Source organism: Alligator sinensis, unplaced genomic scaffold, assembly GCF_000455745.1.
Source record: "Alligator sinensis unplaced genomic scaffold, ASM45574v1 scaffold199_1, whole genome shotgun sequence".
In the NCBI taxonomy this organism is placed as follows: Eukaryota; Metazoa; Chordata; order Crocodylia; family Alligatoridae; genus Alligator; species Alligator sinensis.
The window spans coordinates 2265017-2278337 of record NW_005842008.1 but is presented as its reverse complement, the minus strand read 5'-3'; positions in this window follow the sequence as shown (position 1 = coordinate 2278337).

The window sequence follows — 13321 nt, the reverse complement described above, 5'->3', positions numbered from 1 at the left end:
CCACCCACCCCCACCACCACCCCGTGCTGCCCCGCTGCTGCTGGCCACACAGCTCTAAGCATGGCTCCGCAGCAGCGGTGGGAGGTTTTGGAGGCAGAGGCAGTCACCGCTGGCACGGTAATATGCGATTTCACTATACGCGGTTTTCACCTTTACGTGCTGCCTTCAGAACATAACCCCCGTGTAAGATGCAGGGGATGCCTGTACTGACAAAAACTGTCAAATTGTTGGCAATTCCAGTCTGCCTCTGATAATTCATATCAGGTGCTTCTGGCTGTGAAACTGCTCTAATGGACACATGCGAGTAGTACACAAAGAAGGTCTACAAACTCCTGGCATACACCTTTATGCTTGCAAAATTAGAGGATATTCTGTTGCTGGTCAAGTTCAGTGTGTGTGTGTCAACTCTGTTAATATTTTTTGAACAGCAAAAGCTTTTATTCTATGAACGAATATAAAGTCTCCGCTACATTCCTCCCCAGGGGCATAAACTAGTAAATCAAAGTCCATCTAGATTTCTGTCCTCAGATTGACATGCTGCACCACTAATACCAATTTACTAGGGTTTAGGGCTGACTAAATGAAGTTGATTTATAGCCTGTCACTTTAACTTCAGCAGTGTTTTGGTTTCAGAACATTTTGCTTAAATGTAATAAGAGGTTTGCTAAACAGGAGAGTATTTTCATTTTAAAAAATCTGATTGTTTTTGGACAGCTAAAAATATCCACTTTAATTTTAAATATACCCTCCATTTTTTTCATTAAAAATGTGTTTGAACAAAAAAAAAGATAACGTGGCTTTGGGACTTATTTAAAAATAGCTGCAAGCCTTGTCAATTGAAGCTTTTTTTTTTTTATTCTGAAGACTTTTTTTTTTTTGAGTGTCTAGAAATAAGTGTATTTAAGTCAGAGAAGCAACGTAGGAGGCCACTGCTGCAGCCTCAAAAGAAACTCGACCTTTTGCATGTGGTAGCTACTGGAAAAATGAACTAATTACCGAGAAAAGTGGGGTTTCAAGTGTGCCATTTCTAGTAGAGACAGGCATTGTCTTATGAGGAAGGATCTTAACATTCTTTTATTATTTACTTATAAAGGAAAACCCCAAGTTTCTAGCTGTCCATTAGAAGTGTGGAAATCTATGGAGAGAACAAGAAGCTGCCAATGGCTTCTGCGTTGGAAGGCTTGGCAGGGACTTAAATAGCCACATTAGTTTTGCAGCTGAAATGGGCCATGTTATTGAAGATGTCTCTTGGTTTGTTTCTATCATGGCAGCAGTGTGTCTCATCCCAGAGAGCCAGAGCCCATGCTGCACACCTGAATCTGCTGACCCACTCCAGATCCAGAATTAACAGTGAGCTCCAGCAGGTCCTGCAAGCAGGTACTAGGGAAAAGTCCAGGACAGTGGTCACCAACCAGGCTATCTCGATCATCTGGTCGGTCAGGGGGCCTCTGACAGTCCATCTTGTCTGTCAGAGGCTTAATGATCAGGAGCAGCATGATGCACATGCCTGGGCTGAGCCATGCCTCCTGCCGCCTGGGCCGGGCTGGGTGAGTGGGGTCAGAGCCCAGGCAGCTTGTCCGTGGGGCGGGGGTGGTAAATCCTGGGGTGCCCTTTACTTACAAAAAGTGATCTTCACCCTTAAAAGGTTGGAGGCTACTGGTCCAGGAGAACCTCATAGGCAAACTTTCAGCTCCAGAACAGGTCATTGCAGTCACATGGGTGGGGTTTGCTTAGGCTCTTTATGTTCTTCAGACTAGCTTTGTGCTGTGGGTTATTACAGGGGCAATTAGGGAACTGATGGGGGTACCTGGAGGCAGCATGGTTTACATAGTTCAGCTCTTGTCTGCTGTGCTGCGCAGAAGCTTGCCTGAGAACTCCCCAACCAATCGTCTGGGCATTCCTACTCTGGGAAAGCTATACTCTTCACACTCTCTCCTCTTCCCCTTCTGCCAGCCTGAGGAGCTAAAGGAGATGCACTATTTTGCCAGCCTTGCTCCAGAGTGGAGCTCAGGTGTGCAGCATGGGCTCCTGTCCACTTAATTGGGCTTGCAAAAGCCCACAGATCCAAGAATATCCCTCGTGTTTGGTCATAGCTGCTGGTAGAAAAAATTGTTTAGTAAAGGAACCAGATAGACAAAAGAGCCCAATACATATTACTGCTTTCATCTGGATTCCCCATCTCTGACATCTAGCCATTTCAAGTCACCGCTGCAAGTCTCACAGAAATCTATCGGACAATACACACACAATACATAGAATCGGAGGAAGTTAGGGTTAGAAGGGACCTCAGAAGGTCATCTAGTCCAACCCTCTTCTCAAAGGAGGATCATCCCAGCCAAGGCTTTGTCTAGCCAGGTCTGACAAACCCTCCAAGGAGGGAGAGTCACCAGCCTCTCTGGGTAACCTGTTCCAGTGTTTTACTACTCTCCTAGTGAGACAATTCTTTCTAATATCTAACATAAACTTCCCTTGCTGCAACTTGAGACTGTTTCTCCTTGTTCTGTCATCTGCTACCACTGAGAACAGCCTAGGTCCATCCTCTTTCGAACTGCCCTTCAGGTAAATGAAGGCTGCTCTTAAATCCCCTCAGTCTTCTTTAAACTAAACAAGCCCAGTTCCATCAGCCTCTCAGAAGTTGTGTGTCCCAGTCCCCTCATTATTTTCATTTCCTCCCACTGGATTCTCTCCAATTTGTCCAAATTCTTTCTGTATTGGGGGGGGGAGTTGTGCAAAATTGAGCACAGTGATGTGGCCTCACCAACACTGAATAGAGGGCAATAATCACTTCCCTTGACCCTGCTGGCAGCACTCCTACCAATGCAGCCCAGAATGCTGTTAGCCTTCTTGGCAACAAGGAAACACTGCCAGCTCATATTCAGCTTATTCTCACTATAACCCTCAGGTCCTTTTCTGCAGAGCTGCTGCCCAGACAGTCAGCCCCCAGCCTGTACCGGTGCATGGGATTGTTCTGTCCTGAGTGCAGGACTTTGCACTTGTCCTTATTCATAGATTCATAGATTGTAGAGTCGGAAGGGACCACAATGGATCATCGTGTCTGACCCGTTGCCCCTGGCAGGAAAGAGGACCGAGGTCAGATGACCCCAGCCAGGTGACTATCTAGCCTCCTCTTGAAGATCTCCAAGCTAGGTGATAGCACCACCTCTCTTGGAAGCCCATTCCAGATCCTGGCCACCCTTACTGTGAAAAATGTCTTCCTAATATCCAAAATAAATCCACTCTCAACTAGTTTACACCTGTTATTCCTAGTCGCTCCCTGGGGTGCCCTAGTAAACAGCGCTTCCCCTATTCCCCGTTGACCTCCCCTAATAAATTTATAGGCAGCCACAAGATCTCCCCTCAGCCGTCTCTTGTGAAGGCTGAAGAGATTCAGCGCTCTCAACCTCCCCCCGTAGGGTCTATCATGAAGGCCACTAATCATGCAAGTGGCCCTCCTCTGGACCCGCTCCAGATTCCCCGTGTCCCTCTTGAAGTGCGGCACCCAAAACTGGACACAGTACTCCAACTGTGGCCTGACCAGTGCCGCACAGAGGGGGAGCATCACCTCCTTTGATCTATTAGTCACGCACCTGCTAATGCACGACAAGGTGCGATTGGCCTTGTTGATGGCCTTGTTACACTGCCGGCTCCTTGTTGAACCTCATGAGATTTCTTTTGGCCCAATCCTCCAATTTGTCTAGGTCACTGAATCCTATCCCTACCCTCCAGTATATCTACAACTCCCCCCAGCTTGGTGTCATCTGCAAACTTGCTGAGGGGTGTACTCTATGCCATCTTCCAGGTCCTTGATGAAGACATTGAACAAAACCAGCCCCACGACCGACCCCTGGGGCACTCCACTTGATACCAGCTGCCAACTAGACATTGAGCCATTGATTACTACTCTCTGAGCCCGATGCTCCAGCCAGTTTTCTATCCACCTTACAGTCCATAGTTCCTTAGCTTGACAGGGACTGCATCAAAAGCCTTGCTGTAGTTAAGGTATATCAAGTCCACTGCTCTTCCTGTATACATAGAGCCAGTCATCTCCTCACAGAAGGCAATCAGGTTGGTCAGGCATGACTTGCCCTCGGTGAATCAATGCTGACTCTTCCTAATCACCTTCTTCTCCAAGTGCTTAGAAATGGATTCCTTGAGGATCTGCTCCATGATTTTTCCAGGGACTGAGGTGAGGCTGACTGGTCTGTAATTCCCTGGATCCTCCTTTTTCCCTTTCTTAAATATTGGCACTATGTTTGCCCTTTTCCAATCATCTTGGACCTCTCCTGATCACCATGAATTTTCCAAAATGATGGTCAGCGGCTCTGGAGTCTCATCAGCCAACTCCCTCAGCACCCTCAGGTGCATCCCTTCCAGCCCCGTGGACTTGTATATGTCCAGATTTTCTGAATAGTCCCTAACCTATTCTTTCACCACTGTTGGCTGCTCACTTCTTCCCAAATTGTGCTGCCAGGTGCAGAGTCTAAGAGCTGACCTGCCTGTGAAGACTGAAGTGAAAAAGGCATTGAGTACTTCAGCCTTTGCTGTATCCTTTGTCCTGCATTCAGTAAGGGACCCACGTGGCCTTTTAATTTCCAGAGGAAAAGCATATGGTGTTTATGAAATTCATTTGAATAGGCCCATGAATCTAGGGAATTAACTTAATGTAATTAGTTCCCTTTGCCCCTGACAAAACAAGGGAGAACTTTAACTATATTCAATACAGACAGAAACTGTCCCAAATTTTGTACTGGCTTTTAATCCTGCTGGAGCAAAAGTCCAGTGGCAGTAAGTTCTACAGTACAAATATTCTGTCACTTGCTGAACTAAGGTACAAGGCTGAAGTCTCCTGAAAGACCATCCTGTTTAATCAACAGCTGGAGGCTCTTGGAGATCTGACTCTGTGGTCCCTCCTTGCCAGTAAATTCCACATCTGGGGTTTCTCAGGGAATTATAGTAATCCCATTTTTTTGGTCATGAGGTTGGGCTGCTGTTGAGTGTCTGTCAAAAGTGTGGGAGAAAAAAAATGGCTTAACGTTTCTTTGCATTGCTTTCCAGAGATAGATCAGACTTGCAAAATCCCTCTTGTGTAGACAGGTAATTTCATGATGGGCAAGTAAAAGTGCCAAGTTCTCCTCAAAGATGAGTTGACTGGATTCTCTGCTTTGGCTGGAAACGTTCAACAGTTCTGTTAGCAGTCTTATGATATCGAATTGCTTTATTTAAATCTATTTTTAAAAGATACTATTAACATTTTAAATCTCTGAAATACAACATTTGTAAATTAATTCACATTTCAAAACACATTGCAGCTTGAGGAAGGGGTTTCCTTCCTCTTGCAGGCTTTTTTTCTAAGGGTGTGAACAAGCATTCACAAGACCTGGTTCAGGTTTAGGTGGCATATTTTGAATTCCTATGAACCTGAATCAGGATCCTGTGCATGCAAGTGTTCATCACATGCCAGCTGCGGGAGGTAATGCGTTGGGGCAGGGGATTGGCAGGAGTGGGGGTAGAGGGCTTTGAGGTGGGGGGAGGCAACTGCCCGGTTCAGGGGTCAGTGAAAAGTAGCCCAGTCAGGCTCAGCGGATTACAAAAGCATGTGGTGAGTGGATGAGCTTTCCCAGCCCTAGGCGCTATGCTGTGCTGTGATCTAGTATAGGTTTTCATTAAGTCAGGTTAACCCTTACTAGATCAGGTTAGCCCTTTGCTGATCTAAAGTTCGTTCGTATCTGAGGTGGACTAACTTTAGACTGGGCACGCCACTTTTAGGACAACTTAAGCCCTGTGAATACCTGTACAGTGGGCTGTTAAATCATCCTCACCATGGTTAGGCAATCTAAATGTAATACTTGTAGGTATCCAAAATGAATTCTCATTGGGATCTTGTGTGCTGAGTCTCATCTGGTTAAAAAATCAAAATCAGCAGCTGTCATATTTAGTAAATAGTATTGATTGGACTTCTTGGCCCTACAAGATGGGAGCTCCCTTGTGCTAGACACTGACCCAAATCAAAAAAGTTTCCACCCTCTATCAAACAAAACCGGCATAAATGAATGAAACACAAGATACAAAAGCAGAACAGGTGTACAGAGAGATGAAGTGATGCACCCACAGTTGCACAGTGCAGCTTGGCCATGCAGAGTTGGGATGAGAACCCCAACTTGCTCATGCCAAGGTACCTGGGGCCTGCTTATCCCTAGCAAACAATGGAAAAGATTTCAGCTCTGTTTTTCACAGAAGATGCAAACAACATTCCCTAGGATTTCTTCCGATTTGGGTGCAAATCAGGGAGTTGTATTTAGACACATGTTCTATGCAATTAGGAAGCTATAATTGAATTGTTTTTAAAACATAGCCAGCCCCACACAGTGCTCCTGGGTGCCAAGCTAAGTGCTAATATTCTGTGTGCCAGCACTGGCAACATGCCCTTTCTGTGTCAGCTTTGCATGGCAATTACATTCCCTGCAGTTGTACTGCACTCACCTGACCCTTCTGGAGCACTGACAGAGTTCTGACTTTTAGAACTTCCTGACCTGATTAGTAATGACACCCCTTTGTTTTGCAGGATCCCTGATGCTACTAGAGGCACAGTTCTGAGCCCCTGCTTCCAAATGCAGCATGTGTTAGGGTCTCAAGGGAAGTGTCACTTTCCTTGTGCAGGCTCAGTCATACCTGCGTACATCAGATATTTGTTTTTTGCAAGGTGCTTAACCTCTCAGATTGAGCTGTTCCACACTGAGCGGGGGATTAAAGCAATCTCATTACAACTGAGCTGTGTTATTTTGCAAGCACTAACTTCTAAAATCTGCATTCCTCTGCAGCCATGCTGAACTTCCTTTCAGAAACCTTTTAATTGTTGACAGCAGGGCAATGTTTTCTGTGCTGCTTCACCCCTGAGGTAAGTTGGTGACTTCATGTTTTTCACTGATACTGGTTGAAAGTCCTAGTGTATTTTTCTCCCTCTAAACTGGCAGAGGTCTAAATGAATCTATGTGGATGCTGACTTCAAACGCTGTGTACAGCCCTATTGGTGTGGTGGGGAAGAGGAGCGTGGTGATTCAGTCTTCATCTGGAAAAGCCGTTTGAGATTTATATATAATGCTATAATGCTGTATGTGTGTGTGTATATATATATATAATTTCTTATATAAAATGGTTTTGTCTCCCAGTGGAAGTGGGGTAGGTATTAAGAAGTTTTGCTTCTGTCCACAAATAGTTTGTTCATTTATTTATAGCCACATGAAGAAACCTAGAAGAAACTTAAATTTGTGACTAGACAGGATAATAATCCCGAGTCTTCAATGTCACAAAAGATCAATTATGTTAAATGTTAGGGACAAGTCCTCCTGGCCTCCCTGGCACAGAACCCCTGCTGTCATCCATAAGAGTATTTGTTAAATGTACAGGATTTAGCCAAATGTAAAGAAGAGACGTTATGCATACCCGCTTGGTGTGCTTTGGACTTGATTTACAAGTAGGTGCCCTGTTCTGCAGTCATGTATAGGCAGGAAGAATCGGCCTGTGGTGTCAAGTTCGTCTTTATTGTGGCATGCAGAGGAATCAGGATAGTTGTAGTTTCCTGTTGATTACTTGATTTTGCTCTTAGAAGGAAATTTCCTTTGCTTTTTCTTATTCTCTATACTAGTTTCATGTCTGCATTCTTTTCATATTGCTATCTAGCTCCCATCATCTCTTCTACTCTCATTTCTAGGCACCCTTTTTCCTTTCTTCCTTTTCAAGCTACACAGCTCTCCTCCTCCTCTATTTCCCCTTTCCTCTCTTATCCTGTTTTTTTCACACAGCTTGATATGCTACTAATGTCTTATCTCACCCAACCTGCAACAGCTCCATCCTCTCCTCCAAGTCCTCCCCACTCATGTTTCCTAAAGGCCTGGAAAGCTCCAAAGTGTCCCTGAATAAACAAACCTGCCCAGAATCCAACAGGACAAAATGGGTGGCAAAATATTCAAGGAACTTATGAAGCCAATAAATCCCACAACATTCTTCCATCAGCTGGTTTGGGTTGTATCCTGTCATTTATCTACCCGCCATCCATTTAGTTTGTAAGGTCATTAAGACAGTGACACTTTCCTTATGCTGTATTTACCTGAATACACATGCATCCTTTCCAACCAAAATCAGCCCTCCAAAAGTGGGGTGTATGTCTTAAGTGAGAAATCTGATTTTTCTTTCCTGGAATAGAAGCAGAGATTAATAGAAGCATTCAGACACTGTGCTGTAACAACTGCAAAGATGGCTGCCATTTGTCTGTGGTCCTAATGAGCAAAAGAAAAGGAGTCCTTCATTAACTTAAGCTAATAGACGCTTACTGTAGCTGTGAGAGGTTGTGTCTGAAGCAACAGTTGAGCCGGCTCAGGGCAACTGAGTTGCTGCATATGGTCTGTCATATCTTAAGAGGCTTGTGATGTGGAAACAATACTTTATTCGGAGGATCTTATATAAAGAACTGTTTTACTGTAAGGAAATAACAGTCTTGCTTGCTGCCCTTGCAAGGACCTGGGGCCTAGCCTTGTTGCTTTCCTGCTGCCTCACCCAGACTATCTCCTGGGGTGCAACACTCCTGGATGCTCTGTGTTTGTAGGAGGACTTACTCTACCACGCAGTCAGCCAAGACTGGAGGAATCTTTTTTTCTGCATGTGTATAATGAGGTCAATTTTGAAAGTATGTCTATATGAGGCACAGAGATTCCACATAGGTTAGCTTCCAAATCAGAAGCAGCGTAGCCACAGTTCAGAAGCAGGAAGCAAAATTTGTGTCTCAGCACAGCACTGCTTAGATGTACTCATAGCATCCTGACCATTTTTATCAGCGATTGCTACAGACTGATTTTTGCGATTCAGAGCAGTCCAATGGGTCGTAGTTCATTATGTGGCTCTGGGAGCAGATCTGCTCTTATACTGTAATACATTGATTATCAACCAGGCTGCTGCTTCAGTGTTAGCACTTTTAAGTAGTTCACGCGATAAATCCAGAGAATTCAAATAAGAATCCATAACATTAAAAACATTTTGACCTCTTATAATTTCCGAGTTGAAGAATTGCCCTATTTTTCCTGTAGTTATAAACCAAGTGAAAACGAAGAGCTGTCATTTTCCCAGGGATGCCTTGAGTCTAGGAAGGTTGAGAACCATTGAATTAATTGTATCTTAGTGTTCAAGTCCCCATGGTTAGAATGTAATAAACTCTTAGCACTAAGAGAAGTTTTCTAAACTGGCAGGATTTTCTGATCATCTGTCTCAGAAAGCAGAGAGGTTCCTTCCAGATGAGAGCGGGCAATGCTGCCTTGAGGTATCTGCTCATGTAGCCACAAGGAAAAAGTTATATGGGGTTTTATGGGTGTCAATGATTACCGTTCATGTATTTCATAAAATGTTACTTTAGGTTGTTCTGGGTTTGGCCTAAAGGGTGAAAGGGACACTTCTGCTTGTGCATCTTGGTTGGGTAAGCAGGCTGACATCTTTCAAGGAGTTGAAGGGAGGTAGGTGCCTGACCCATATGGCTGTCTTACTCCCTTCAACTTCTTTGAAAATCCAAACTTAGGTGTGTATGAATTAGATAGGAATTAGCACACCTAATATGCTTTGTGCATGTACACCTTGGCTCAGCAGAAGAGTGTAAACCCTTGTTAATATGTGGACCTACAGCTGCCAAAACCACCTGTAAGATGGGATACCTATAGGAAGTAATTATGTGGAGGCAAACTCTGTAGCATGTTAGTCCTCTTTGTCCTATTACTTCATGGAGATTGTGCAACACTCATCTCATTGATGACACTCACCTTACTTCTTTAAGGTATTTCTCCTGCCCAGTTTTTTTTAATCTTAAAAATAACAGTAAAGTCAATGCTGCTCTTGAATTTTGCTGGACAGTGCACTAGGCTGTTTTTTAGTGCATTAGACTCAGTATTTATAGCAGTTTGCCTTTACATGCTGAGAGAATTAAAAAATCCTGATAAAACTCTGATATTTTAAAAATAGTTAGCTGTTGAAAATGTGGCATGTATGGGGATACAGAATGGTGTCAAGGATTTTTGGCTCCTGTGGGGACTAGCACAATTCACTAGGGGATTTCTCATTTATAAATTATGTGGCCACCCCAAAGTTAGGTTTGTAAAACTTTTGTACCACAGCACACTGTATATTGGGGTTTGGACTAGAGGTTGCTTCAAAAGTTATGAAGGTATTGTACATATCTGTATTGTCTCAGAAATCACAGAGACCTTTATAACATCAGATATAATGGAGGTAACACAAGAATTGTCTTAAAATGCTTATTTACATGACATACTTGCTACAGTCCAAAATTTAGTGGAATCTCAATTTTTTCTGACAACAATTAATAGTTAGGAAATCCTTAGAGTGAAAGAGTGCCAACTATAATGGAGCTAGCTAGAAACTCTCTTAATACCCTGTATTCTGTAGGTTGGAGCTGGATACCCTAGTGTGAATTGAAATGCCTCACAAAAGCATCCATGTTTATTCTCACAACTCCCACTATTTTACTGCATGGGAGAAGTAGATGTGAGACCCAGCCTACATAGGTGGACAAAGCAAATATAACATACCGTCAAAGGAGATATATAATCTAATTAAGAAAGATTACAGTTTAATTTAATCCGTTAGTCAGGTGCAGCCTTCTCTGAGGACATGTGATCAGCAAAGAGGGCCCATTTCACAAAATAATTGGCTTTTGATTACAATGTTTTAATGTTAGTGTGCTGAATAGGAGAAGTATGGGGTGGTGAATTGCCTTGGCAACTGAAGTCCCCCTGACATAAAGAACAGGTACTGCCAGTGTGCCTCAAGTTTGGTCTGACGGGGCTTGGGGACTTCTATCCTAAAGCTCCACTCCGCCCTTCATCTCACTGCTGATGCTACAGCAAGAACAAGTACAAGTCATGATAGAAATGAATATATAATAAAATTTAGATCAAAACCATTGGATTGATCACATAGCTCACTGATGGCTCTCAGATGCCAGTGAACTTCTAGTCATTCCGACACAGGCCAGGTTTAAGTCAGTGTTTTAAATCAGTGATTCCCAAAGGATGTGCTGCAGCACATTAGTGTGCTGTGAGAGGGGTGGAAGTATGCCATGAAAAATGATACTTTTCTTTCATTCTTTTACATTTTAAGATGCACAGCAGGTATGCTAAGTAGGATGCAGCAGAGCACTGCACGCCCATGCCACTGACACTTATGCCAATGCGGCTGTGCGAAATTTTGATGGGTGTTTCATTTCAAAGCTGTTTCGATGCGTTTCGAGCTCAAAACAGCGAAAACAAAACAAAAGGCTTTGAAACAGCTTTGAAGTTAAACGAGCGCACTTGAAACGTTTTGGAAATTCAAAGTCAGGCTTGCTGCAACGTGGGCTCCTGGATCTGTGCGGGCTCCCAGATCTGCACGCAGAATGACAGCACACTGCTGCTGCTGGCTGGGGCCAGCAGCAGCACCAGGCTTTCCAGCACTCAGCACATGCTGCACCCAGCGCCAGTCCCAGCTGGCAGCACCAGCCTGCTGTCATCCCGTGTTCAGATCCAGGGGCCTGCACCCCCAGGAGGAGTCTGGCACAGCCCTGCAGCGCTTCTGAGGGGCGCGGGCCCCCAGATCTATGTGAGGGATGACAGCAGGCTGCTGCTGCCAGCAAGTGATATGAGTTGCTTGTCAGCAGTTTGAGATGTAGTTTCCCAGAAACCCCTTAACCTACCTCCTTGGAACTTGGCAGGCCTCATGCTCTCAGAAGGAGCTACCATCCCTGCAACTGTTGTCCAAATCAGGCAAGAAATTACAAAACTATAGGCATTTTCATGATTTCACATTATAGCCTATGAGCAAAATGTCGAAATGCGTCAAAACAGCAAAACAGTTTTGACAAAACGAAATGGACCAGTGCTTCAAAATGAAATGACAAAACGAAACACTGCCCCTTCAAAATGGTGAAATGGAAGTTGAAACGAAACAGTGGTGTTTTGCACAGCAAAACTGTCTGCCAGCACTCTGTTCCCTTCTTGCAGCACACCTGTAGCTTCCAGTGGCTGGAGAGCTGCGCCAGAAAGGGACATCTGCAAACTGTGTTTGTACCACTGTTGCTTTCTCCTGCTTCCCTTTTTGTAAGAGTGAAATGTGCTGCCAATTTTTATCCAGAAAAAAATTATGCCCCAGGTATCAAAAGCCTGGGAAACTCTGATTTAGATGCTTTACCTATTTAGGATACTGAAGCACTGGGATAGCACAAGGGTAAGCACAACGGGTGCTTGTCATCAACATTGCCTATGCTATTTGGACAGCACTTCTGCCTGGTGTCCACACACTTCTGAAGTTTGCATGTGCCACAGTTCCTTGAAAAATTCTGTGAAGCAGTGGTTTATAGGAATTTTTAAAAGACCTTCTGCGAATGTCAGTAATCTTATGAGAAACAATGAAAGGCCCTGTTTCTAAATCCTTTTCTCAAAATGGAAGCGTCAGCTCCCGTTCCTTACTCAGCTAGAAATGTTTCACTTCAAACTTACGAACAGACATTGAAAGTATGGTGGCAAGGCAGTGCAGTGATTATGGTGGTGCCTGAAAAGAGTCAGAGACTGCCTTGAACAGATAAAGCTTTTATTACAATGGTTGTGTACCTGCACCTTTGCATACCTGGGTCTATGAAGTACATGATATTCACCTTGTGAAGTACAGTGTTTGTGTCTGGACCAGAAGCAGAGACTGGCTGAGACTAAGTTATTGAGATCCAAGTTCAGCTATCCTGACTATGCATATTTATTTAACAAACACTACATAAGATAGGACACAGCTACTTGTGTGCGTGTTTCTGGAATTCTGAGTCGGAACAAAGCTACAGTCAGCTTCCTGTCAACCTGATAGGCATGACGTCTAAGTGAGTTTTGTCCCGTTGTCCTGGCAGAAGTTATGGGAAAGAACAGGATGTAAAGTATGGCTTCTATAATCTTGCAGACATGTGCATTGGGTCTTCAGCCATATTCAGCTTCTTCCTCTCCTTGCATGAAAGGGTGACAATCTATCAGGAAATCTCTCTTTGGTCTATTGGGCCTATTGCTCTCTAGAGAAGGATATTTTTTTTGCAAATTTGGGGGTACTGAGAAATGCAGAAGTATGAGTGAAACAAAATCTCTATATAAAGACAGTTTGTCCAGAATCCTTATGTACAGCAGTCTTCCAACAGGGTGAACCAAGTTTGGGAGAATCATCAGCGGGCAGGACATCTGGGGTGCTGGCAATGCTATCTGATGTGTCAGCAAGATTTAATTTGTAAAGGAAGGTTTAATCCCTGAGTTACTGGGAC